Source organism: Elgaria multicarinata, chromosome 10, assembly GCF_023053635.1.
Source record: "Elgaria multicarinata webbii isolate HBS135686 ecotype San Diego chromosome 10, rElgMul1.1.pri, whole genome shotgun sequence".
Classification (NCBI taxonomy): domain Eukaryota; kingdom Metazoa; phylum Chordata; class Lepidosauria; order Squamata; family Anguidae; genus Elgaria; species Elgaria multicarinata.
In genome coordinates this window covers 22,426,201-22,451,347 of record NC_086180.1, presented here as the reverse complement: position 1 = coordinate 22,451,347, position 25,147 = coordinate 22,426,201, and positions in this window count along the sequence as shown.

Here is a 25,147-nt window from a genome sequence, read left to right as displayed (position 1 = left end):
CCACCCATAAAGCACATCCACCCTTCCATTTTCCTCGCTTTTAGGGTGTGTGTGGGCAAGCAGCGGTAGCAGCAGCAACAAGAGAGGAAAGATATTTTCTCTCTTGTTTCCCTTTTCCTCCATTATCCTGATGTAGTGTAATGTCTTGGCAGGAACAACCTGTACATTGATCAGAGATGAAGATGGGTATAAGAAGTAGAGGCGACTGGATGGCTTAGAAGCTTTTCCTTGAAAGCAATAGTGCACATATCATTTTTGAGGCAACCTTTTAAGAATCTCAGGAGTTAATTTCCAGCTAGGCTTGGGTGAATTATTGCATGCTCGTTCCTGGGACACTCGTGGATTTTTGTGGGTCCCTCTCACAACGTCGTCTGCCTCCTGCGTGCCTCCCACCCCTTCTAGCCTTCTTTGGGAGACAAAAAAAACAAACCACCCCGATAAGTCCGACTTATTTTTAAAGACAGAAGTTACCTCTAACTCCTGCTGTGTGCAGGAAACACAGCGGGATCAAAACAGGCCTCATGCAAGTTGTTTACTTCCTCTTTCTAAAGAGGAAGTAATAAGGGACAAACACGCAGGCAGAGGAACAACGGTAAGCAAACATGATTTCCCCCTGCGAGATGATGCTCAATATCTCTAATTTCTAGTGTCAGGGTGAAGATTCAGAAAACAAGAAAAACAAGAGAGAGAACTCATAATATTGTCATGGCTGTTTGCTATCTCTTTTCCTTGCCTTATCACCCTTCTTCTTCCGCCTCGCTCACCCACATCCAGAATGTATGGAAGACTGTGCATGTTCCAAAGAAATGCTTCTGACAAAACTTCAGTTCCTAAGGGCTGATGAGTGCAATGCACATGTGCAGGGCAGCATTGGTGCACATGGGCCAACTTGTGCACCAATCTAGGAGAAATGGGGCAGGGGGAACCCTGAGCTGCCTCCAAGAATTCTCTGAGAAAGCTCTGAACAACTGAGCCAAATACAAATTGAGAAAGGGGAGATCTCGCCCATCACTAAAGGAGACATATGCAGCTTATGTTTAAGGTTCTTTGTAGCAATTTTATCACTGCTGCATAACACACTTTCAGGCATCAACAAAAGAATAAAGATGCTTGCACAACCCAACTGATAGTGATAATGGGGCTTTGATATGCTGAGCCCCATCATCGCTTTTCAATAGATGAATTCATTCAAAGGAAGCCTGAATAAAAGGACAGAAACGAAAGCTTCGTAGCTATACAAAGCCAGCACTAGATTAGAAAGATCACCTAACACATTTTGTTTTCCTTCTTGGGTGCATGTTAACTGTGTCAAATGCTGCCATGTAGGTGCTGGTTTTAAGATTCTCCAACGACGCTCCTCTTTTGCGGTAGATTCTAGGTCTAACATTCAAAGCAAGAAACTCTTTTTTTTTTCCTATTGAAGATTTCCCCCCAACAAAATTAAAAATATATAAAGAGCTTTTTTTTTTAAGAAAAAGACTTGATTACAAACCTCAAATAGCAGTAAGTCCTATTCAAACCAATGAGGCTTATTTCACGTAAACTTGCATAACATTACACTGTTAACATTTGCTTTTCAAAACAAACTATTTATGCACAAAGTCTCGTACTAGTCCAACAGTATGAAAAAAGCTAACGCCTTTCTAGTCAAAACAAAAAGATCTTAAAAGGTTTTAGAAAGATACTTAGGCACAGACGTTGTCAGATCCATAAGAAGAAGCGATTCCCATAATAGAATGGTTGCTGAATATGTCTCTTTATGATTCTGTTTTGACCGACACACTGGTGAAACTGAAAGTACTCCGTGTGCAGCAACACATGGGGGGTGTACTCTTTTGACACAGCACACAAGAAAGAACATGTGAATTAATGCTAGTAAGTGGGGGTTTTGTTTTTCGTTTTATTTTAAAGGAGGAAGTATCCTGGGAGTTAGGACATCACCTATATTGTCTAGGGTGACCATATGAAAAGGAAGACAGGGCTCCTGTATCTTTAACAGTTGTACTGAAAGGGGAAATTCAGAAGGTATCATCCGTATTCATGCAGCACCTGGTGAAATTCCCTCTTCATCACAACAGTTAAAGCTGCAGGAGTCCTACCCTCTTGACCAGATACAAAAGAAGGCAGGGCTCCTGCAGCTTTAACTGTTGTGATGAAGAGGGAATTTCACCAGGTGCTGCATGCCTACAAATGACACCTGCTGAAATTCCCTTTTCTTTATAACTGTTAAAGATACAGGAGCCCTGTCCTCCTTTCCATATGGTCACCCTGACTGCTTAACACTTCATGTTCTAAGCACAGTGATGATCTGCATGCAGAATTGCTCTGGAATTGCAACTCAAGGAGTAGGTAGGCTGGCACAAGTAGTGTGATGCCACCGCTATCAATTTACCATAATTCAGATAGCACAAAGCACAAAACAGGAACTAGAAATATTTGCAGATCCCATAACCCAAGTACATGATCCTATCCACAGACTACATATTGACTCTCAAATCATACAAATCATATAACATGCATATGAAGCATGTTCTCAATCATACAAGCTGTCTTGGGTTCCTTGCAAGAAGAAAAAAAGGTGGGAATTAAACACTTGAACAATGGATAGAAAACTTTACCCATTTTACACATGGAGTAACATAAAAAAAAAAATGCCAGGATGAATTCCAAGGACAGTGAATGAATTACTGACAAAAATAAAATAAAAAATGAGTCAGAACACAGACAGAGCAGATCAGTCAAGAACAATGAACAAAAACGTCACAAGTTAGAGGTCAACTTCACACACTTTCATTTGGTCAACTAATTAAGCATGTAATTCTAGAGGCAAGATTATTAGAACCTACCAAATCTGCCCAAGTTTTTAATTTCATTACATGAACATTTTCCTTTGCCTACTAATTTCGCCTCTTCCCTTGCACAAACACTAACACCCCGCTGCAAAATGACTGTAATATTAATAGGGCCAGGAGTGATTTTAAGTGCCTAGGGGCATTCTGTGGAAATGAAGACATTGGGTTGGTTCACACAATCAAAAGAGCCCACTGTGGGTTGTTAAACCACAGTGAGCCACGGTACATGCTGGCACACACTGGCCAGCATTTTGCATATTCAACCCCCAACCAGGGGTTGTCCTGGCATCCAAACTTGACCACCATGGTTTCTCTCTCTCTCCATTTTTATTGTAAATATCAACAAACATACATTATGAAAATGGAAAAAAAAACATACATTGTGTGTATGAAATTATCAACATTTTCCATTGTATGCACTGTTAAAAAAAGAAAAGAAAAAAGGGAGAGAGTTATACAAACGTTTCAAGAAAGGCAGTCCAGATATCCATATGTTTATCCACTTGCAAGTTGCATCTATATAACACTCATTCAAAAGTTGATAATGTTATTACCACTTCCCTGTGCCTGTTTGCATTCTCTTTCCCTCCTTATTGTTTACTACAACTTTATTAGATTGTAAGCCTATGCGGCAGGGTCTTGCTATTTACTGTGTAATCTGTACAGCACCATGTACATTGATGGTGCTATATAAATAAATAAATAATAATTAATAATAATAATAATTAGGTCCTCGATCCATTGCATTATAAGAGGTATGAATTTGTCCTTTCAATGTGATAGTATAAGTCTTTTGGCTGTCATAAGTGCTCTGAAGATCCATCTGCGCTGACCAGGTGTTAACTTCCAAGAAGCCAGTAGGTAATTTAAGAGGAGATGCACATCATTCCATATTATAAATTGTTTCAGTACAAAGTTCATTCTTATTATAACCTCCTCCCAATAAGGGGCAACTACGGGGCATTGCCAAAACATATGAGTTAAAGAAGCACTAGATGCATTACATCTCCAACAATTGTGCAAGTTAGACAAACCCTTATTGAAAAGGTGTTGTGGGGTCCAATAGACCCGAAACATATTTTTTTGCTGAATAAGACGTAACCTGAGATCTGTAGAAGCTTCAGATACAGATGCTAGAGTAACCGTCCATTGGTTAGGCAAGATAGGGCACTCCAATTCCCTATTCCAATCTAGTCTTAAACCATAGATATAATATTTACTTGCTGCTATTAAATACACACACACACACACACACACATATATATATATATATATATATATATATATATATATTGTGGATATATATTATCAGTTCAGCTGTTATAAGTGTTTCTAACAATGCTGGAGGCTCTGAAGCGGTAAAAGCAGCGGGGCCCAACCTAGATTCCAGCAAGTGTTGCAGTTGTAAGTATTGCCATTGGGCCATAGCAGGTAAATTATATATAACACACAAGTCTGAAAAGGACAGAAACTCATAATCTGAGCCTATTAATTGAGCCAAAGTAAAAATCATCTTATCCATCCATGTCCTCCACAGAAATGCTTTCTTTCCAATTTTTAAATCTGGTTTCCCCCATATAGTCAATTTTGCATGAGAGAATGGATCAAACTGTAATTGATGTGATAGTATACGCCATGTCTCTCTAGCAGCCAGAATTGGAAGAGGGGAGTTACTTATTCTGATATAACGAGCACCAAGTGCTGCCCATTTTGGAAGAGGTTCTAACCATAAGGCTTCCACAACTGACCATGGTGGCAGTTCTGAGGGAGCAGAAAATGACCAGAACTTAGTACAAGCCAATAGGTAAGCCTGATGGTACAAACCTAGGTCTGGAAAACCAAACCCATCTTCTTTAATTGGAAGCTGCATCTGTTTCAGCGATATTCGAGGTGGAGAAGAACTCCAGAAAAATTTACAAAACAAAGCATTAAGTTGTTGGAAATATTTGCAAGGTATAAGTAAAGGAATCCCATGCATAACATAAAGAACTCGAGGAATAAGGTTCATCTTAAGTGTGTTGACTTTACTCCACAGGCTTAACTTTAAAGTGCCCATCTATCTATATTTCATGTAATCTCAACAATCATCTTATTTAAATTTATTTTGAACAATTGAGATATATCTCTTGGAATGAATATTCCCAGATAGGTAATAAAATCGAGGCACCACCAAAATTGACCATTAGCCAACACACTAAGAAATATACTACCATGGTTTATATAAGTGTTAAATAATCTTACAACAGACCATGGATTATGCAAGGGTAGTTTAACCCTCACTTAACCCATGGTAGCCAAGTTCGGATGCAACAAGAACCCCCAGTCAGGGGTTGAATATGTGGAATGCTGGCTAGTATGCATCACAGCTCACAGTGGCTTAAACAACCCACAGTAGGCTGTTTTGAACAGGCAACCCAGGTCACTACTGCAGCCTTGCTCTGCAATGCACCTGACCTCTTCTGTTTTTTTTTTTTTTTTAAATGAAAGATATTGTGGCGACTGCCTTTGGGGGCTGTCTGGGTTGCAGGGCCCATGCCCAGACATCCATCCCTAGCAGCGCGACTGACAAATCATCCTATAAATGAAGCAATCCTAACTGAGCATAATTCAAGGTGACATATCTCAGTATGTAAACAGAAGCTTAATATGAATTTGAAAACTCTCCTGATGACCCAGTTGGTCTGTTATTTTATTCTCAGCTTGAACCTGTTTTTCCAAAGGGTTAAAACTGGGTGGCACTCTGGGGCTTATAACAAAAGTAACTATTAGTGAAAAACAATCTGATACATTCAACATTGCAGGGCCCTGCTCCTTCCCTCTAATCTTTCAGCGAGACTCAGGGGAGGCTAAAATTTAGATCAACCCATTCTCCCTAGAACTTTGATTCACTATTAAATTCCGTCTAATGAAGATGACTTTGCCATCTCACGTTCATCAGCAGGCTACGCATGGAACAAATGGCAGGATCAACTTTGTATAGAGGGATATTGTTCCTTTTCCTGGTTTGCCATTGCTGAGTGGAATCACATGAAAATTTACATGAACAGGAGACCTGTGAAACCAGTTAGTGGTAACTATCATTCCCAAGGGTGTTATGTTGAGCTGGATTGAGGCTGTAGTTGTTGGCTGAAGCATGTAGTAGCACCGCCTTTTATATCATGTTTACACAAGAACAATGCAAGGAGACATAGGAATATTCCCCTGAATTTACAACGGGTAGGCCCCACCTAGGGTGACAATATGAAAAGGAGGACAGGGCTCCTGTGTCTTTAGCAGTTGCATAGAAAAGGGAATTTCAGCAGGTGTCATTTGTATATATGGAGAACCTGGTGAAATTCCCTCTTCATCACAACGTTAAAGCTGCAGGAGCTATACTAGTGACCAGATTTAAAAGAGGGCAGGGCACCTGCAGCTTTAACTGGTGTGATGAAGAGGAAACTTCACCAGGTTCTCCATATATACAAATGACACCTGCTGAACCTCCCTTTTCGATACAACTGTTAAAGATACAGGAGCCCTGTCCTCCTTTTCATATGGTCACCCTAAGCATTATTTATGTTGTGCAAGGGTGGGTTTACACTAGTGCAACATCATTAGTACTAGTGCTGGGACATATTTGGATATTTCTCATTGATTAGACAGCTGTTCAAGTAGAGGTTGCTTTCAAACAGAGGACTATCCACTGCAATATAGGACTCACGGTTACCTAAGGTGACCATATGAAAAGGAGGACAGGGCTCCTGTGTCTTTAGCAGTTGCATAGAAAAGGGAATTTCAGCAGGTGTCCTTTGTATATATGGAGAACCTGGTGAAATTCGCTCTTCATCACAATAGTTAAAGCTGCAGGAGCTATACTAGAGTGACCAGATTTAAAAGAGGGCAGGGCACCTGCAGCTTTAACTGTTGTGATGAAGAGGGAATTTCACCAGGTTCTCCATATATACAAATGACACCTGCTGAAATTCCCTTTTCAATACTACTGTTAAAGATACAGGAGCCGTGTCCTCCTTTTCGTATGGTCACCCTAGCCACACCTTTAGAGGCCTACAGGGGTATGGTTGCTGCTGCTTCAACAGCTTGTTCGTACATTGGTCTGCACACATGGGTTGTCTGTTACTTCATAGTTAGCAACTACTTAAGTATGCTTTGGAGGTATGTTACCTGCATTGTGAAATATTTTGAAATCACAAAGACAATTCCTAGGATCATGGTAGTGGCCTGAGGGGTCCTTGACCATTATTGGGGTTCCTGCTTAGCTGTCCATTGCTGTGAGCACAGATGATGCCGATAAAAGCTTTGGGGAAGAGAAACCCCAATGAAGCATGAAAGAAGTCCAAATTCATATGCCTGATTAGACATTCTAGGGGAAGAGCTACTCCAGGAGAAGAGCCTTTGGTGTCGTGGCCCTCTTCCTATGGGATTCCCTGCCTTTGGAGGTCAGGCAGGCACCAACGTTGTATTGTTTTCGGCACCTCCTGAAACCATTATTGTTCTAAGAAGCTTTCCCTGAATGACCAGCTGTGGGTTTATCTGAACTGTGTTTCTTAAAAAGTATTTTTAATGATGTTTTATTCTTCTCTTACTCTTTTATCCTATTTGTTCACCACTCTGAAATCTTGCAATAGGGAGCAGTATATAAAGTAAAGTAAAGTAAAGTAAATTCATTCATTCGTTCATTCATCCTATGGGAAATGCCAGCAGGAATGGTTATTTGGGTGGAAAACAATATATTTTAAAATTCTTCTTTTCTGCTGCTTCTTTTGTTTTTATTATCACTTTTCTCACTCATGGCATTTTTCTAGATGCACATGACAGGTTTTGCCAAGTCATGCTGTTTTTTACTGATTCAGAAATTTCCTGACTACTGAACATGTTTTAAGTATGACTGCTTTCTGGATGTTGGTGTGGATGTATTTTGGTAGGCCCAGTTTATAGAGGTTTTCTGCAAAAAATTTTTTGATGTGATGCCAGTGACTGATGTGACTAATGGAATAATTGTAACTTTTCCCTGTTGCCATAGTTCTTTAACATCATCAGACAAATTGTTATGTAGGAAGGACATGGTATTATACCCCGCAAGTGTGATTGAAGCATGCCACCATCTCTCTATATGTGCTTTTCTAGCCCTAAAGTTGTGTGTGATGCAATCTTGTTTACCATAAGATGCTTATCTTGGGATAGCAGATGGTCCATCAGGCAACTGTACCACTGGCTAGTGGCTAGAAGAAGAAACAAGACTTTATGAAATATGGGGGTGCACACCCATCTTCTGTGATCACCAACCACTAGTGGGCACTTGGAGTTCTAGCCCTCTCCATAGCAACAAAGCTCAGGACTGGTTGAGATCTGTTGGGGTTTATAGGCCTAGGTCATATAGATATGGTGAATTTGCTTCCTTTTGCTCTGTGTGTACATAGCACATTTGAAGAAAACTAACCGCAAGCCATGCTTGTTGTGTGGGATTAGAATAAAGGTGTTTTATTACTTTATAGCCAGCTTGTCTGAATTTCTACGTCATAAAGATCCTTTGGCAAGGCAATCAGGTCTAACTAGGGCAGGGGTGTAGAACATTTCACACCCTGAGGGCTCAGTTCAATTTCGGAAATGCTCTCTGCAGGGAGGGGGACACATTCCAGAGTTGGGCAGGGCTAAAGGCAAAGAAGGTGAGGCTGAAGCAAAAGAGCTGAGACCAAAATTACAAACAACAACATACATTAGCTTAAAGCTCGTACTGCCAATAAATCAGCCTTTGGAAAGGCATTTCACCCTTTCAGAATGGGGAAGAGATGCATAAAGGTCAGGAGTGCACCAAACAATTGGTGAGTGTGGGAAGAGGGTGGAGCCAGAGAAAGAGGCGTGTCCAACTGTGGACCCCTGGAGGACCTCTATGGAACCCACCCCCACCCCGTGCCTGAGGTTCTTCACTGCCAAACTAGATGAACTGAGTACTACTTGTTGGAGAGTTCCAAAGGAAATTCTAACAGTTGCTAACCATGACTTAACAGCAACCCATGTGGGTTGCTGTTAACCCACATGGGTTATACCCATAGACATTAACCCACATAGACATTATCTTATTTAAGGCGACCATATGGAAAGGAGGACAGGGCTCCTGTGTCTTTAACAGTTGTACAGAAAAGGGAATTTCAGCAGGTGTCGTTTATATGCATGCAGCACCTGGTGAAATTCCCTCTTCATTACAATAGTTAAAGCTGAAGGAACCCTGCCCTCTTTAGCTAGAGTGACCAGATACAAATGACACCTGCTGAAATTCTCTTTTCAATACAACTATTAAAGGTACAGGAGCCCTGTCCTCCTTTCCATACGGTCACGCTACTGAGTTCACAATTAGAGGGAGCAATATTCCGTCTTAGCATGTCATGACAACCTGCACCTGGAGAGGATAATTATGCTAATTAGGTGGTTTATGACTTGCAAGCTTCTTGGTTTATTTTCCCTTCATGATGTCTGCTTCCCTCTATATTACTAGATGACTTCTCAAGAGGAACACATAATTTTGCAAAGACCAAAAAGGCAGTACAGAAACCTAATGATGAAGGCACCTCATAAGCAATATGCTTGTAAATCACCCCAGCCACCCACCCACCCATTAGCTAGAGTATGACAACCCACACTCTGAGAGGGTAATTATGCTAATTACATGGCTGGTGACCAGCACAAGCTTATTTTCCCTCCAAGATCATGCAAACTCATCCACTCTGTTCAAGCACCTTCAGAGCCATTCCGCCTCTTATCACCTGGAGCTGGAAACATCCCATTCATAAACAGATTTCCCTCTTCAGCCATAATGGGAGGGAAAAAGGCTTAACAGGTTGTATAATTATGTTTGGCTTTGGTGCTCTTTTTCATTAATGACTAACACTGATGTGCATAACATTCATGGTTATGGCTAAAACGCATTTAAAATACAAACCTTGGGAAGACTCTAATTTTATGCCTGAGATCTGATTGTGGCAAGGAATGTCTTAGCTAGTATTCCATTGAAAGGAAACAAATTGCTCCGTTCTTATCTTGAAAGAAGATCCTGCAGTCGTCTAGCTTGGCCTCATGTTAATGTGCCCAGGTTCAAAAAAGAATCACTAAATAAAAAGAGCATTCGGCTCTCCATATATTTTTATTTATAGATGCGGAAGATTAATTTCAGGGGCATTGTATGGACAGAAATAGAAATAGATGTAACAATTGAATATGAATAACGTTTTATTTTGTTTAATATCTGTGCATCTAGGAAGAAGGAAAACACTCCAGACATGAAATGTTGGGAATGACATTTCAGTGAGTTGGTTGCATCCTACATATTTATCCTATCAAGTGAAACTCCTGTGGTTGTTGCTTGCCTTTTCATTTATTTATTTATATTTATTTATTACATTTATATACCGCCCCATAGCCAAAGCTTTCTGGGCAGTTTACAAAAGTTAAAAACAATGAACATTAAAACAGATATATAAAACTTAAAACCACTAAAAGTATAAAAACAACCATACCCATTTGTGACTAATATTTCAAGCCCCAACTCAACAAGACTGAGTTTGGTCAAATATGATAGTCTGATCACCTTAATCAGCTCCTTACTTTGTGCAAGAATTTACAAGGTACCACCCATACTTCAGTGTTCCCCCCTCCTTTCCAAAAAGCCCATTACCCGTTTACACGTGGTCAAGTCTTAACATCTGTTGCTTGCCTCATACTAATATGGCTAGGAAGAGGCATACTTTCCAAATTCAGTGTATCTAATGACTATCTGGATTTTTCTTAATTGCATTGGAAAGGCCAGAAAAGCCTAGAATGTTTTTGAAGGCCTGAAGATACTTCCATCATAGGCACAAAGGATCTTGCAAGGGTCAGGCACAAAAGAGCTCTCTTGTTCCAGGCTAGTTTGATTAGCACTTCCTGTTTCCAACTGAATGCAGCCATTTGGATGGCGACAGGTGGGTATTACCCTGGAGAGGTGAGAAGCTAGAGGAACTACCCCTGTCCAAGGGGCAACTTTGAGTTGGGAGCAAGAACTGAAGGCTGTGCTTTACTCTTGCCTTTTTTCTGTTTCTTTGTATCGGTCTGTGCTGATTGAAATGCCAAATTCAAAGGCCAAGTTGTTGTGGTCCAATAGAGGATTATTGGGTTTTATTAAAGTTCAACACACACACAGAGAAATGTAAAGTAATATGTTGATTATTAAAAAGAAGCGAAGCAAATATCCTGCTTTGATGGGCTGAGGTGATAATAGATTGTTAATGTTCTTTTACTGTTTTAGCAAGGTTTTGTTGATAATTTTTATATTTTATGGTATTGTTGTTGTTTTATTTTGATCTATTACATTTATTTTCCACAGAGTTGTAAAAGCAGTAAACATACAATGGGTAGTATCCTATTATTCCTGTGGAGTCGTGGAAGTGACTGCTTGCACAACGGGCCTTTTTTGGTTCTAAAAAATAAACAAAAAATGAGTAAAACGGTTGTTTCTGGAAAGGGGCAGGTCAGTGGAGCTTGTTTCTGGGGATATTTTTAGAAGCACAAAAGCCCTGTTGTAGAAGGAGCCACTTCCATGAGTGCAACAGAACCAGCAGAGGCGGATTGGCCCCATTGATACAGCCCAGAGTCATTCCCATAACAATACAATGCAACAATAAAGCTACACAATAATAAATAAGTGCTATTCAAAAGTAAAACTACACACTACTTACTGTGTGCTACAAACCATAGCTGGCTGAGTCACACTTCAGGGAAAGCCAATGCACCTGCAGATACTTTCCTTGGCACCTGCTAAGGTGTGTTACTCCTCCCACTCCTCTCCCCAACACTTATTCTTACCAGCAGCTGAAATCATTGTTAAACAGGTTTCTGTTGGTGCTGACAATTGCAAGTTCATAGGAGGTGTTTAGTTGGTTGGGGCTCAGACCTCATATCTACAGTCATGTGAAAAAGAAAGTACACCCTCTTGGAATTGTATGATTTTACATATCAGGACATAATAACAATAATCTGTTCCTTAGCAGGTCTAAAAATTAGGTAAATACAACCTCAGATGAACAACAACACATGACATATTACACCGTGTCATGATTTATTTAACAGAAATAAAGCCAAAATGGAGGAGCCATGTGTGAAAAAGTAAGTACACCCTTACTGCTTCCATAGGAATTAAGATGCTTAGTAGCAGACAGGTGCTGCTAATCAAATGTTCGTGATTAATTGATCATCAGCAAGGAAGTGTGATGTAGCAGTGATGGGAGACTTCAATTACCCTGATATCTGTTGGGAGACGAATACTGCCAAAAGCGTCCCTTCCAAGAAATTCCTGACATGTGTGGGTGATAACTTTCTCCTACAGAAAGTGGATAAAGTGGCAGTTACGGGAACTCAGGGGGAAAGTGATCACGTCATACTTGAATTCTTGATTATGAAGGACTCAAAAGTTGAGTGTAGCTATACATGTACTCTGGATTTTAGGAAAGCTGATTTTAATAAACTCAGAACTATGATAAATAAGGTCCCATGGCAAATGAGCCTAATGAGAAAAGGAGTGCAGGATGGGTAGGAGTATTTAAAAAAGAAAATTTTAAAGGCACAGTTACAAACAATTCCAACAAAGAGAAAAGATAGAAGACAACAGAGGAAACCAATGTGGCTTCACAAAAAGCTTAGAGATGACCTGAAAACAAAAAAGGATACATAGGAAGTGGAAGGAAGGCCAGGCTACAAAAGAAGAGTACAGACAGGTGGCACAGAAGTGCCGAAATGGTGTCAGGAAGGCTAAAGCTCAGAATGAGCTCAGATTAGCGAGGGATGCTAAAAGCAATAAAAAGGCTTTCTTCAGATACGTGAGTAGTAAAAGACAGAGGAAATAAGTGGTGGTTCAACTGCTTAATGGGGATGGCAAATTGATAACAGATGACAAAGAAAAGGCTGAAGTGCTCAATTCCTACTTTGCCTCAGTCTTCTCCCAAAAGCGGGTCTATGACCCCCCTGGAAAAAGTGAAGCAGAAGTTGAGGGGGCAGGATTACAGTTTGAGATTGATAAACAAATGGTCAAAGAACACCTAATTTCCTTGAATGAGTTCAAATCTCCAGGACCCGATGAACTGCATCCAAGAATAATGAAGGAGCTAGTGGAAGAACTCTCAGAATCTTTGTCTATTATCTTTGCAAAATCATGGAAGAAGGGTGAGGTGCCGGACGACTGGAGGAGGGCTAACGTTGTCCCTATCTTCAAAAAGGGCAAAAAGGAGGAACCTGGGAACTACAGACCAGTCAGTCTGACATCCATCCCTGGAAAAATTCTGGAGCAGATTATAAAGAAGTCAATCTGTAAACACCTTGAAATCAATGCGGTGATTACTAGAAGCCAACATGGATTTGTCAGGAACAAATCCTGTCAGACTAATCTGATCTCATTTTTTGATAGGATAACCTCCCTTGTGGACTGTGGGAATGCTGTGGACGTCATATATCTTGACTTCAGCAAAGCATTTGACAAAGTGCCCCATGATATTCTGATTAACAAACTAGCTAAAAGATGGAACAACTATTAGGTGGATTCACAGTTGGCTACAGAATCGGACTCAAAGAGTACTTATTAATGGAACCTTCTCAAACTGGGGAGAGGCAACGAGTGGGGTACTGTAGGGCTCAGTCCTGGGCTCAGTGCTCTTCAACATTTTTATTAATGATTTGGATGAGGAGGTGCAGGGAATGCTTATCAGATTTGCAGATGACACAAAATTGGGTGGGATAGCTAATACCCTGGAAGACAGAAACAAACTTAAAAGTGATCTTGATAGGTTGGAGTGCTGGGCTGAAAACTACAGAATGAAATTTAATAGGGATAAATGCCAAGTTCTACATTTAGGGAATAGAAACCAAATGAACAGTTACAAGATGGGGGATACTTGGCTCAGCAATACTACAAATGAGAAGGATCTTGGAATTGTTGTAGATCGCAAGCTGAATATGAGCCAACAGTGCGATATGGCTGCAAGAAAGGCAAATGCTATTTTGGGCTGCATTAATAGAAGTATAGCTTCCAAATCACGTGAGAAACTGATTCCTCTCTATTCGGCCCTGGTTAGGCCTCATCTAGAGTATTGCATCCAGTTCTGGGCTCCACAATTCAAGAAGGACGCAGACAAGCTGGAGCGTGTTCAGAGGAGGGACCCAGGATGATCAGGGGTCTGGAAACAAAGCCCTATGAAGAGAGACTGAAAGAACTGGGCATGTTTAGCCTGCAGAAGAGAAGATTGCGGGGAGACATGATAGCATTCTTCAAATACTTAAAAGGTTGTCACACTGAGGAGGGCCAGGATCTCTTCTCAATCCTCCCAGAGTGCAGGACACGGAATAACGGGCTCAAGTTAAAGGAAGCCAGATTCCAGCTGGACATCAGGAAAAACTTCCTGACTGTTAGAGCAGTACGACGATGGAATCAGTTACCTAGGGAGGTTGTGGCCTCTCCCACACTAGAGGCATTCAGGAGGCAGCTGGACAACCATCTGTCAGGGATGCTTTAGGGTGGATTCCTGCATTGAGCAGGGGGTTGGACTCGATGGCGTTGTAGACCCCTTCCAACTCTGCTATTCTATGATTCTAAGTATGACCACGTCTATAAAAGCTGAAGTTTTTTCAGTTTGCTGGTCTGGAGCATTCAGTTGTGTGTTAACACAATGCCAAGGAGGAAAGACATCAGCAATGATCTCGGAGAAGCAATTGCTGCTGCCCATCCATCTGGGAAGGGTTATAAGGCCATTTCCAAACAATTTAAAGTCCATCATTCTACAGTGAGAAAGATGATTCAAAAGTGGAAAACATTCAAGGCTATTGCCAATCTTCCCAGGAGAGGACGTCCCAGCAAAATCACCCCCAGGGCAGACCGTGCAAAGCTCAGAGAAATGGCAAAAAACCCAAGAGTTACATCTCAGACTCTATAGGCGTCAGTGACCATGTTAAATGTTAAAGTTCATGACAGTACAATTAGAAAAAGACTGAACAAGTATGGTTTGTTTGGAAGGGTTGCCAAGAGAAAGCCTCTTCTCTCTAAAAAGAACGTGGCAGTACGGCTTAGGTTTGCAGAGTTGCATCTGAACAAACCACAAGACTTCTGGAACAATGTCCTTTGGACAGACGAGACCAAAGTGGAGATGTTTGGCCATAATGCACAGCGCCATGTTTGGTGAAAACCAAACACAGCATATCAGCACAAACACCTCATACCAACTATCAAGCACAGTGGTGGAGGGGTGATGATTTGGGCTTGTTTTGCAGCCACAGGACCTGGGAACCTTGCAGTCATTGAGTTGACCATGAACTCCTCTGCATACAAAAGTATTCTAGAGTCAAATGTGAGGCCATCTGTCCGACAGCTAAAGCTTGGATGAAATTGGGTCATTCAACAGGACAATAATCCTAAGCACACCAGCAAATCTACAACAGAGCGGCTGAAAAAGAAAAGAATCAAGTTGTTGCAATGGCCCAGTCAAAGTCCAGACCTCAACCCGATTGAAATGCTGTGGCGGGACCTTAAGAGAGCTGTGCATAAACAAATGCCCTCAAACCTCAATGAACTGAAGCAACGTTGTAAAAAAGAGTGGGCCAAAATTCGTCCACAGCGATGTGAGAGACTGATAAAGTCATACAGAAAACGATTACTTCTAGTTATTGCTGCTAAAGGTGGTTCTACAAGCTATTGAATCATAAGGTGTACTTACTTTTCACACATGGTTTCTCCATTTTGGCTTTATTTCTGTTAAATAAATCAAGACACGGTGTAATATGTCATGTGTTGTTGTTCATCTGAGGTTGTATTTACCTAATTTTTAACCTGCTAAGGAACAGATGATTGTTATTATGTCCTGATATGTAAAATCATACAATTCCAAGAGGGTGTACTTTCTTTTTCACACAACTGTACCTTGTACTCAGTCTTTTGCCACAACTCCCATGGTAGCCATTTTGTGGTGGTGCCAGGATAGTTTATCAAATTGCCAAGTGTGCCCACAATCCAAAAGGTTGTCCACCTCTGAGTTAGACAGTTGACGGGAGTGATCAGTTAGGACAGTTTGAAGCTGAGGGAGAGAGAGAGAAAGGGAGGGAGAGAGAGAGAGGGAGGGAGAGAGAGAGAGGGAGCTTTTAAAGCAGCAACAAATTTCCTTTGGTATATATCTGAGTGTACAGAGTAACAGAACAAAATTCCTCAAGTGGTGGCAACATGCTGGTAATACTGGCAATAAACCAGTATGAAGTGTCAATGGGCCTGTTCAGATGACACGCTAAGCCACGGTTAGGCTGCTAACCCTTTTGCAGCAAACGGTTAGTGAACATGTTAAAAACCATGGTTATGTAGCCGACATGGTTTGGAATGGTTCACACAACATGCTAAGCCTTAATGTTTAGCTAGGGTGACTATATGGAAAGAAGGACAGGGCTCCTGTGCCTTTAACAGTTGTACAGAAAGGGGATTTCAGCAGGTGCTGCATGCATACAGATGACACCTGCTAAAATTCCCTTTCCTGTACAGCTGTTAAAGATACAGGAGCTCTGTCCTCCTTTCCATATGGTCACCCTAGTTTAGCTCAAAATGCTTACCCACTGATTTAGCGTGTCATCTGAATAGGGTTGTAGTTGCCACTGCAATGTAGTGATCTGCAGGCAAGATAGCAACATATGTTAGATTTGTCCTTGCATGGGTTTAAATGTCTTTGCGGGAATATTAAGGGCTGAACCCACTTTATGCTCCCCACACCTTCCTGTTAGGGTGGCCATGGGTCTTACTTACAGAGGACAGCGCTCTATTTCAAGGTCTGCTCTATTTGACGAACTGTTCGATCCAAACCTGGGCAGGATCTACACTACTGCTTTAAAATGGTTTATAACGATATTGACAACTGCTGGGGCCCAGGACACGCTGCATATACAGTTTTCAAAATGTTTTCAAAGTGTCGTATCCTACTTGGTGTATAAAGATAAAGAACCATGAAGAAAGAAGAGCAAGGGGCTGGAAGTTGCACACAACAGTCAGCAGCGCCAGCACAGAAGACTGATCAGGCATGCAGGTCACAGTCTTCCCTTCTATGGTGAAATGTTCTGTATTTCTATTTAGATTATAATAATTCTTTTGACGTATGCATCTATACAGTTTATTCATATAGTTTCATCTTTTGTCTTCTATTTCTTTTTTGGTGATGCATGTCCTCTGTTTTGGAGATGTGTAGATGGACACCCTACCTCCTCAATGCACTCCTCTGCGTATGGGAATTTCCTGCTCTCAATCCTCCCCCACCTCTCCTCTATGTCATATTAGCCCCTAAATGTTTTGTTCTATCTTTCATGATGGCAGAACTATTTAGCCTTGGCCGTTTTACAGAATCTTCTTTTCCTTCTTTTTTAAAGTTCTATCTTACTTTGCCAATCACACTGTTATTAATCTAAATCTTAAAATTTTAATCTTTGACTCAATTGTTCATGACCCAGGAAAAAATGGATGTTTTTTTTAACAAGGTTGCTGTAATATCATGTTTTCTTCCATCTTTCACTCATCTTTCAAAACTCTAATGTGAATGGGACAGTTTCCCCCTCCCACAGCTTCACTCATTTTAAATCAGTGTTGTCTCTGATGCTGATCATGTTTCTGAGAAATTACTTTATGTAAAAGATGGAGCAAGATAAAGTTGCCACATTCCGTTTTATCTTTTTGGTTGAATTATTAGGGTTTAAAGTTGTGGTGACAAGATTGCTGCTCCCTAATAGGCCCTGTTGCCATGGAACTGGCCTTTTTGAAAAGAACAAGGCCTACAGCTACCAAGGCCCCCTTCTAATATTATCTTCCTGCTTGGCCAACACACAAATCCTTACTCAGAGATAGCAAAACTTTGCGTAGTATACATGGTAACACTTGCTGACAGTGCAAGCCTTTGAAAAAACAAAAGGCAGGGAAACTAATACTGCTGAACACCAAAGTGCATCACACAAATGACAAGCAAAGGCTCTTCAGTACAAGAAGTGCTTTGTGACTCTACTCCCACTCTGGTCTCTTCTGAGGTTTGTGAAGAGGGTGGGGCAGAGGGAGAGAAAGACAGGTTATTTTCATGCAAAAGTCTAAGCACTGCAACTGAGAGATTGGATTCTGTTCAAGGGAAAGGGAAATCCTACTACAGCCAGGCAACAAAATGGCCCTGTCTGCAGTTATAACTGTGTTCAAATGTTGGAAGGTCATGTTCCCATACCACACTAGGGTTGTGGTACACAAACAGGCCGTGTTCACAACCAATCAAGGTAAAGTAGCTGGAATGAAGCCAATTTAGTGTTTCTCCACTAGGATTAAATTTGGAGGAGAATTTCTGTATTCCCCCCCCCTCCCCAGAACATGTGACGGAAGGCTCATTCCTCAAGTCCTTAGGTAGCTTTCCTTATCCAAGCTTTGCCAGATTTTGCTGGCTCTGTCCATAACATTGCACCTCTGGGTCCTCTGATTAAATAAACTTATTCAGCATACAGTAAGCATATTTCCAGGTAAAAAGATCAGGAATCCAATGATGTGGAGAAGGCCTCTGTTAGAGGATCCTAGAGCTCTGCTGTCAGTCAGAGTAGACTGTTGTCCAGATGAACAAAAAGTTTGACCTGCTATAAAATAGCTTTCATCTTGTGTAGCTTTTAGAAATGTGTATGTAATTGGTGGTGCAGAGGTAGCTACAGGTATTGATACTTGGTAAAACGTCAGGGAACTGCAAGCAACATTGAATATAACAACATAAGAAGACCAATGCTGAATCAGACGAAGGGCCCATCTAGTCTAGCACTCTGTTCACACAGTGGCTGACCAGCTGTCAACCAGGGAACCACAAGCAGGACATGGTGCAACAGCCATGTTCCCCAACAACTCCCACCCATGTTCCCCAACAACTACTGTATACAGGCTTACTGCCTCTGATAGTGGTGGTAGCATATAGCCATCAGGACAAGTAGCCATTGATAGCCTTCTCTTCCAGGAATTTGTCTAACACCCTTCTAAAGCCATCAAAACCGGTGGCCATCACTACACCTTGTGGTAGTGATTTGCATAGTTTGACTATGCACTGTGTGAAAAGTACTTCCTTTTATCTGTCCTGAATCTCTCACCAATCAACTTCATGGGATAACCCTGGATTCTAGTAGTACGAGAGAGGGGGAAAATGTCTCCCTGTCCAATTTCTCCATACCACACAAAAATGTACACACCTCTAACATGTCTTCCCTTCCTCAGTTTTTCTCCAAACTAAACAATCCCAGCTGTTGTTAACTTCCCTCAAAGGGAAGTTGTTTCAGCCTCTTGATCATTGTTTTCCCCATGGTTGTCCTGGCAACCCTGACAAGAAATATTTTATTTATTTATTTTATTTTATTTTATTTTATTTATTGCATTTCTATACCGCCCAATAGCTGGAGCTCTCTGGGCGGCTTACAAATTTAAAACAAAACAATAGTATAAAACCGTAATATAAAATACAATATAAAAGCACAACCAAGATAAAAACAGCAGCAATGCAAAAATAGAAAGTTAAAATACAAATTTAAAACAACAAAGTTAAAATTAATTTATAGACTGTTAAAATACTGGAAGAATAAAAAGGTCTTTGCGTCTAAAAGAATATTATGTAGGTGCCAAGCGAACCTCCTTAGGGAGCTCATTCCACAGCAGAAAAGGCCCTCCTCCTGGTAGCCACCTGCCTCACTTCCTTTGGCAGGGGCTCACAGAGAAGGACCCCTGAGGATGACCTTAGGGTCCAGGCAGGTAATTATATTCGTAATTATCAGGTATAAAATCCATCTATTTCTGAGTTGATCAGAAATAGATGGATTTCAGCTCCCATCAATCACAGCTTGTATGACCAAAGGTCAGGGATGATGGAACTTGTAGTCCAAAACCTCTGGAGGACATCAAATCGAGGAAGGTTGATCTTGTGTGGCAACTGAGAGAGTAAATAGGAAGAGCAAGCTGGCTTGTGGATAGCTTTGAACTTGTAGAAATGATTTTTTCCCTTCAGCCGCCAACTTCTAGCCACATCATATTATTCCCCACGAAGCTGCACATTTCCGATGTGTCGTTTTACCGAAAGTTTTTACTTTGCTCTGATGTCACCACGGTTGTTTGTACATATGGTGATGGGTGGTTTCGGTTTGGATTGAGAGAGTGCGTGCAGTTAGGGGGCGGATCCCAGTGGAGGGTAGGCATGAGAATACAGGACAGGAGGCGGGCTCTAGGGGAGTGTTTAGTAACGGCCACCCTGATGACATTAAAAGTCGTGTTCTGGAACGAAAGGACAGTTATTATGTATAAAACAAATTCAATTAACTGTAACAGCACAGAAACGCAGCTACAGGCTTTCAAAGCTACAATGTTGCACAGAGTTGCCAGAAAACAACAACAACAGCAAAAAATGCTTTTGAAGGTTTTCAGTCACTCAATATTTGCTGCCCATTATCGCTGTGTGACAATGCTGCAAATTTTCCTAGCTAGCTAGCCTCCAGTCACTCCTGCCATGTAACCCTATTGAGCAGTACGACAATGGAACCAGTTACCTAGGGAGATTGTGGGCTTTCCCACACTAGAGGCATTCAAGAGGCAGCTGGACAACCCTCTGTCAGGGATGTTTTAAGGTAGATGCCTGCAATGAGCACGGGGTTGGACTCGATGGCCTTATAGGTCCCTTCCAACTCTACTATTCTATGACTCTATGATGCTGCTTTGCAGCAGAATCAGCAGCTAAAGTGGCACTTATGGACACCCCCGTGACTGCCTCCCTGTGCACACACAAGTTCTGCAAATTAGATGCTGCATTAAAGTATTTGGGGTGCGTCCAATGCTGGCCATTGAATCTTAACAAGCTAAAACAAATGTGTTTATGTGACAATACTAGAAATAGCCATGATTTCCCCCGCCCCCCGAGAACAAGAGAACTTCAGAGTCACACAACAGGCCATGCCTCTCAAATATCAAGGGATTTAAAAAGTAGGGAAGGAAGGAAGGATCTCATGCTGCAACACAGATGGAGGGGATGCTAAACCCGATGAAACTCCTGACAAAAAAGGAGCTTGCTTTTGCAAATAGACCTCATATTTGAATTTGGACGAGCTGCGAGCAGAGTGTTCTTAGTCAGTGTGGATCCTCCACATCTGGCATTCTCTTTACCTACAGCTCTAATAGAGCCCCACACCATTATGACCTTCAGAATCCATTTATCTATTTCCTTGCAGCTCAATCCATGTAAGAGCATCACACACAGAGCTTTATCACACCTACTGTGCGATCACTGTGAATTGCATGCAAAGGACTCCGAAGTGTTCCATTTTATAATCTGCTTTTATTGGGAAGTACTCCCATGCATCCTGCTTTATTTGTGCTTCTTAACCAAAAGTAGTGCAATATTTTTTCTACTCGTATTTGAGCATATCATTGGTTGTTTTCTGAGCAGCCACTGGGGCACAGGAGCAGGATTTGAAGAAAAAAATAAACAAATGCTTACATCTGTGTAAGCTTTAAAGATAAAGATATCAAAATTGGCAAAGTAATAGATATTAAGGAGAGCTTTAAGCATGCCAAATTTGAATCAGATTGGGTCATCCGTTGATTTTTTATGATTTTTTTTTACATTTCCCCACTTAAACCCATTTCCTGGTATGCAAAGGATCTAGCTGCCCATTAGCAACAACAACAACAACAACAACCGTGACAGCTTAGTGCTATAGGGGATAATTTGAGGGAAACAGGTATGTGGAATGAAGCTCTCTCTCTCTCTCTCTCTCTCTCTCTCTCTCTCTCTCTCTCTCACACACACACACACACACACACACACACACACACACACACACACTTCATTCAGCAGAGCATTGCAATGGCAGAGGAAAGATACAAAGCGGAGTGTGTTTGCTTCTGCTTGTTCCTTTCTAGATTATATTTTTTAACACAGGGATTAATCTTTTAATGAAGAGAAAACAAAGTATGCATCCCATGCCAGAAGTAACAATGCATTCGAAGGGGCCTTCACTTTAATTCTTACAAGTGGTGGATGTATCTAATATAATACAGGCATTAGAAATTTGAAATCTTTCTTTTCTTTTCCTTTCCTTCCTTTTTTAAAAGGTTCTGTATTAGAGGAATGCAAACACCCTAAAAGAATAAACAAGCTTGCTGTTAACCCATAGCCCCATTTATTAAAGTTGGCCCCACAATGGTTAATCAATTGAAGCTTTATTTGATTGTGGCTGCAAATGCTAATCACAGTCACTAGGGACTTACTTCTGGGTTAACATGCCTAGGATTTTATTGTAAGGTTGCAGTTCAGGAGAGAGGAAATTAATGAAAAAGAATGAATTTTGAAAAATCCCAAAGAATATAGCTCCCATGCAATATTCTAAATAATGAATTACACCACTCATCCTGCCAAGTTTCAAATATAAAACTCCATTCCACTGCTACTGTTCATGTGCAAATTGTGGGTTCGAGCTCACAACACTTCAGGTACCATTCAGTATCCTTATTTATTTATTTATTACATTTTATTTATTTATTTATTACATTTTTATACCGCCCAATAGCCGAAGCTCTCTGGGCGGTTCACATCCTTTACAGTATGTCATCCAAAAATAATCTAATTGATCTTTAATGTAACACTTTCATGTAGTACTTTAATTCCCCTTGGTGGCTTGAGACAATATATGTGCAACAAAACACTGGCAAACTTAAGAGAGTTTTCATATGCATGGTGCTCTTGTGTGAACCTGTATTTTGGCACATTGCATGGATTTCTATCCCCAGATTTCAAAGTGGTGCATTATATTTATAATGCTGTATGTGTGCCTTTAAAAAAAAAGTTCCATTGTTAACCTGCCAGTGAGATTCTGACCTCTGTCCCCTCAGTAACAAACTCTACTGTCAATCAAATTCTCATTAGACATAGATATGACATAGATCCATGAATAACCATGTATCTGATTGACATCTCATCTACAATGATTTTTTATTATTATTATTGTTAAAGAAGCCATCTTCTGTTTTTAAAGACTGGAGTGAGACAACTACCCATAATTTTGGACCTTGGTTTAATATCATCATATAATCTGTGGTATAATCCATGTTTTACTTTAATATATAATCAGTGGAGGAACTGGAGGGTTTTCGTCTTCTCTTTTTTTCTATGAGAAAAAGTATTCTGCTATCATTATACATTTACAAAAAGAATCGCCCTTCCAAGCTTGTATTATTATACTGAGTTTTCCAATGAAGGCCACTTTTCAACTAATTTCGCACAAGAGTTAACCCACTAATTTGATGTAGTTTATTTGCGAATTTATCCATCTTAGTGATATTATTTAAGTAACCATTCCATAATGGCTTTCCAGTGATGAGCTAGTATGATTTTGGCACCAATGAAATGGTGTCGGATCTACTATTTTTCAGATCTCTTACCTAATACTCTCACTTCACTGCCATCACACTAATGCTCATGTAATCATTCCAAAATTCGCATCATGCAGTACTTTTATTAGGCCAACTAAAAGATCACAAAAAATGTGCAAGCTTTTGAGATCACCAGATGTATTTATCAGGCAAGATATTACAAAATACCAGGTTGGCTGGTCAGGGGAACAAGAGAAGCAGCAGCAGCAGCAAAAAGAAGCAAAATTGCTGCATATCAGTGTCATGGTGACCCATTTGCCAGCCCTCTCTACAAAAGAGGGCAGGGCTCCTGCAGCTTTAACTGTTGTGAAGAAGAGGGAATTTCAGCAGGTGCTGCATGCCTACAAATGACACCTGCTGAAATTCCCTTTTCAATGCAACTGTTAAAGATACAGGAGCCCTGTCCTCCTTTCCATATGGTCACTCTAACCTTAGCTCAACCCTGCTGTAAGACAGGAAGCCACATACAAGACCATTTGTGAATGGCAAAAGAAAAAAGGATATACATCACCCAAAGAGGACATTGATTTACAAAAACTTGGCACTTGTTTATTTATTTATTTACTTATTTATTTATTTTATTACATTTATATACCGCCCCACAGGCGCAGCTCTCTGGGCAGTTCACAAAAGCTAAAACCAGTAAACATTAAAAGTATACAAAATTTAAAAACCATCAGAGACATAAAAACAACAGTATAAAAACAGCAGCATCCATTTAAAACAACAATTCTGTGGTCCATTAAAAAACAAACTTAGCGTTCAATGCCGTTAAATGCCTGGGAGAAGAGGAAAGTCTTGACCTGGCGCCTGAAAGATAACAATGTTGGCGCCAGGCGAGCCTCATTGGGGAGATCATTCCACAGTTGGGGGGCCCACCACCGAGAAGGCCCTCTCCCTTGTTGCCATCCTCCGAGCTTCCCTCAGAGTAGGCACTCGGAGGTGGACCTTTGATGTTGAGCGCAGTGTACAGGTAGGTTCATGTTGGGAGAGGCATTCCATCAGGTATTGCGGTCCCAACCACTTGTTAATGTTTATGTGTAGATACAAATGTAAAAATAATTATTATAATTTAAATAGAAATATAGTACATCTCACCATAGTGTGGAGAACTATGATCAGGTCACCTGTGTGCCCTGCTCAGTGTGCTGTCCAGGTGCTTTTGGTGGGCAACTTCAAGGCCCCCAGCTCTTCCTTGTGATGGTTCTTTATGCCAGCACTTCAAACAGAAGACAACTTCCAATAGAGGACTGTCCTATGTAAAAGAGGGCACATGGCCACCACAATGGGGCCCAGAATATAGAGTGGGCCCCAGAGAGGGGGGGCATAGCTCAGTGTGATAGAGTACCTGCTTTGCATGTGGAAGGTCCCAAGTTCGATCCCTGGAATCTCCAGGTAGGTCAAGAGAAACTCCTGCCTGGAGCCCTGGAGAGCTGCTGCCAGTCAGTGTTGACAATAGAGGGCTAGGTGGACCCTTGGTCTGACTCAAAGTGCAGCTCTCTATGTTCCTATGCATAACAACGTTGCAGCACTTTGGCACCAGTGATAAATTACTGGCTTCTTTGACGACGAAGATCAGGGCTTTTCACAGAGCTTTTTGACCCAGTAAATGTCCCTAAGACATATCTTAAAGCTAAATCCAGGAACTGGGGTGGGGTGGGGGATTCCATGCATGAGAAATTAGAGGAGTGTGTTGTTTTTATGGGTGTTGCTTTTCAGATTTGGGGGAAATTAACGGGCAGGGCAATAAATATTTCAGGCAGTTGACGACAATGAAAAGTAATTAACCCAGCTCCAGCAACAGGTGTTGTACGGGGAAATGCTGGCTTTTATCATGAAGTTGTGGGGA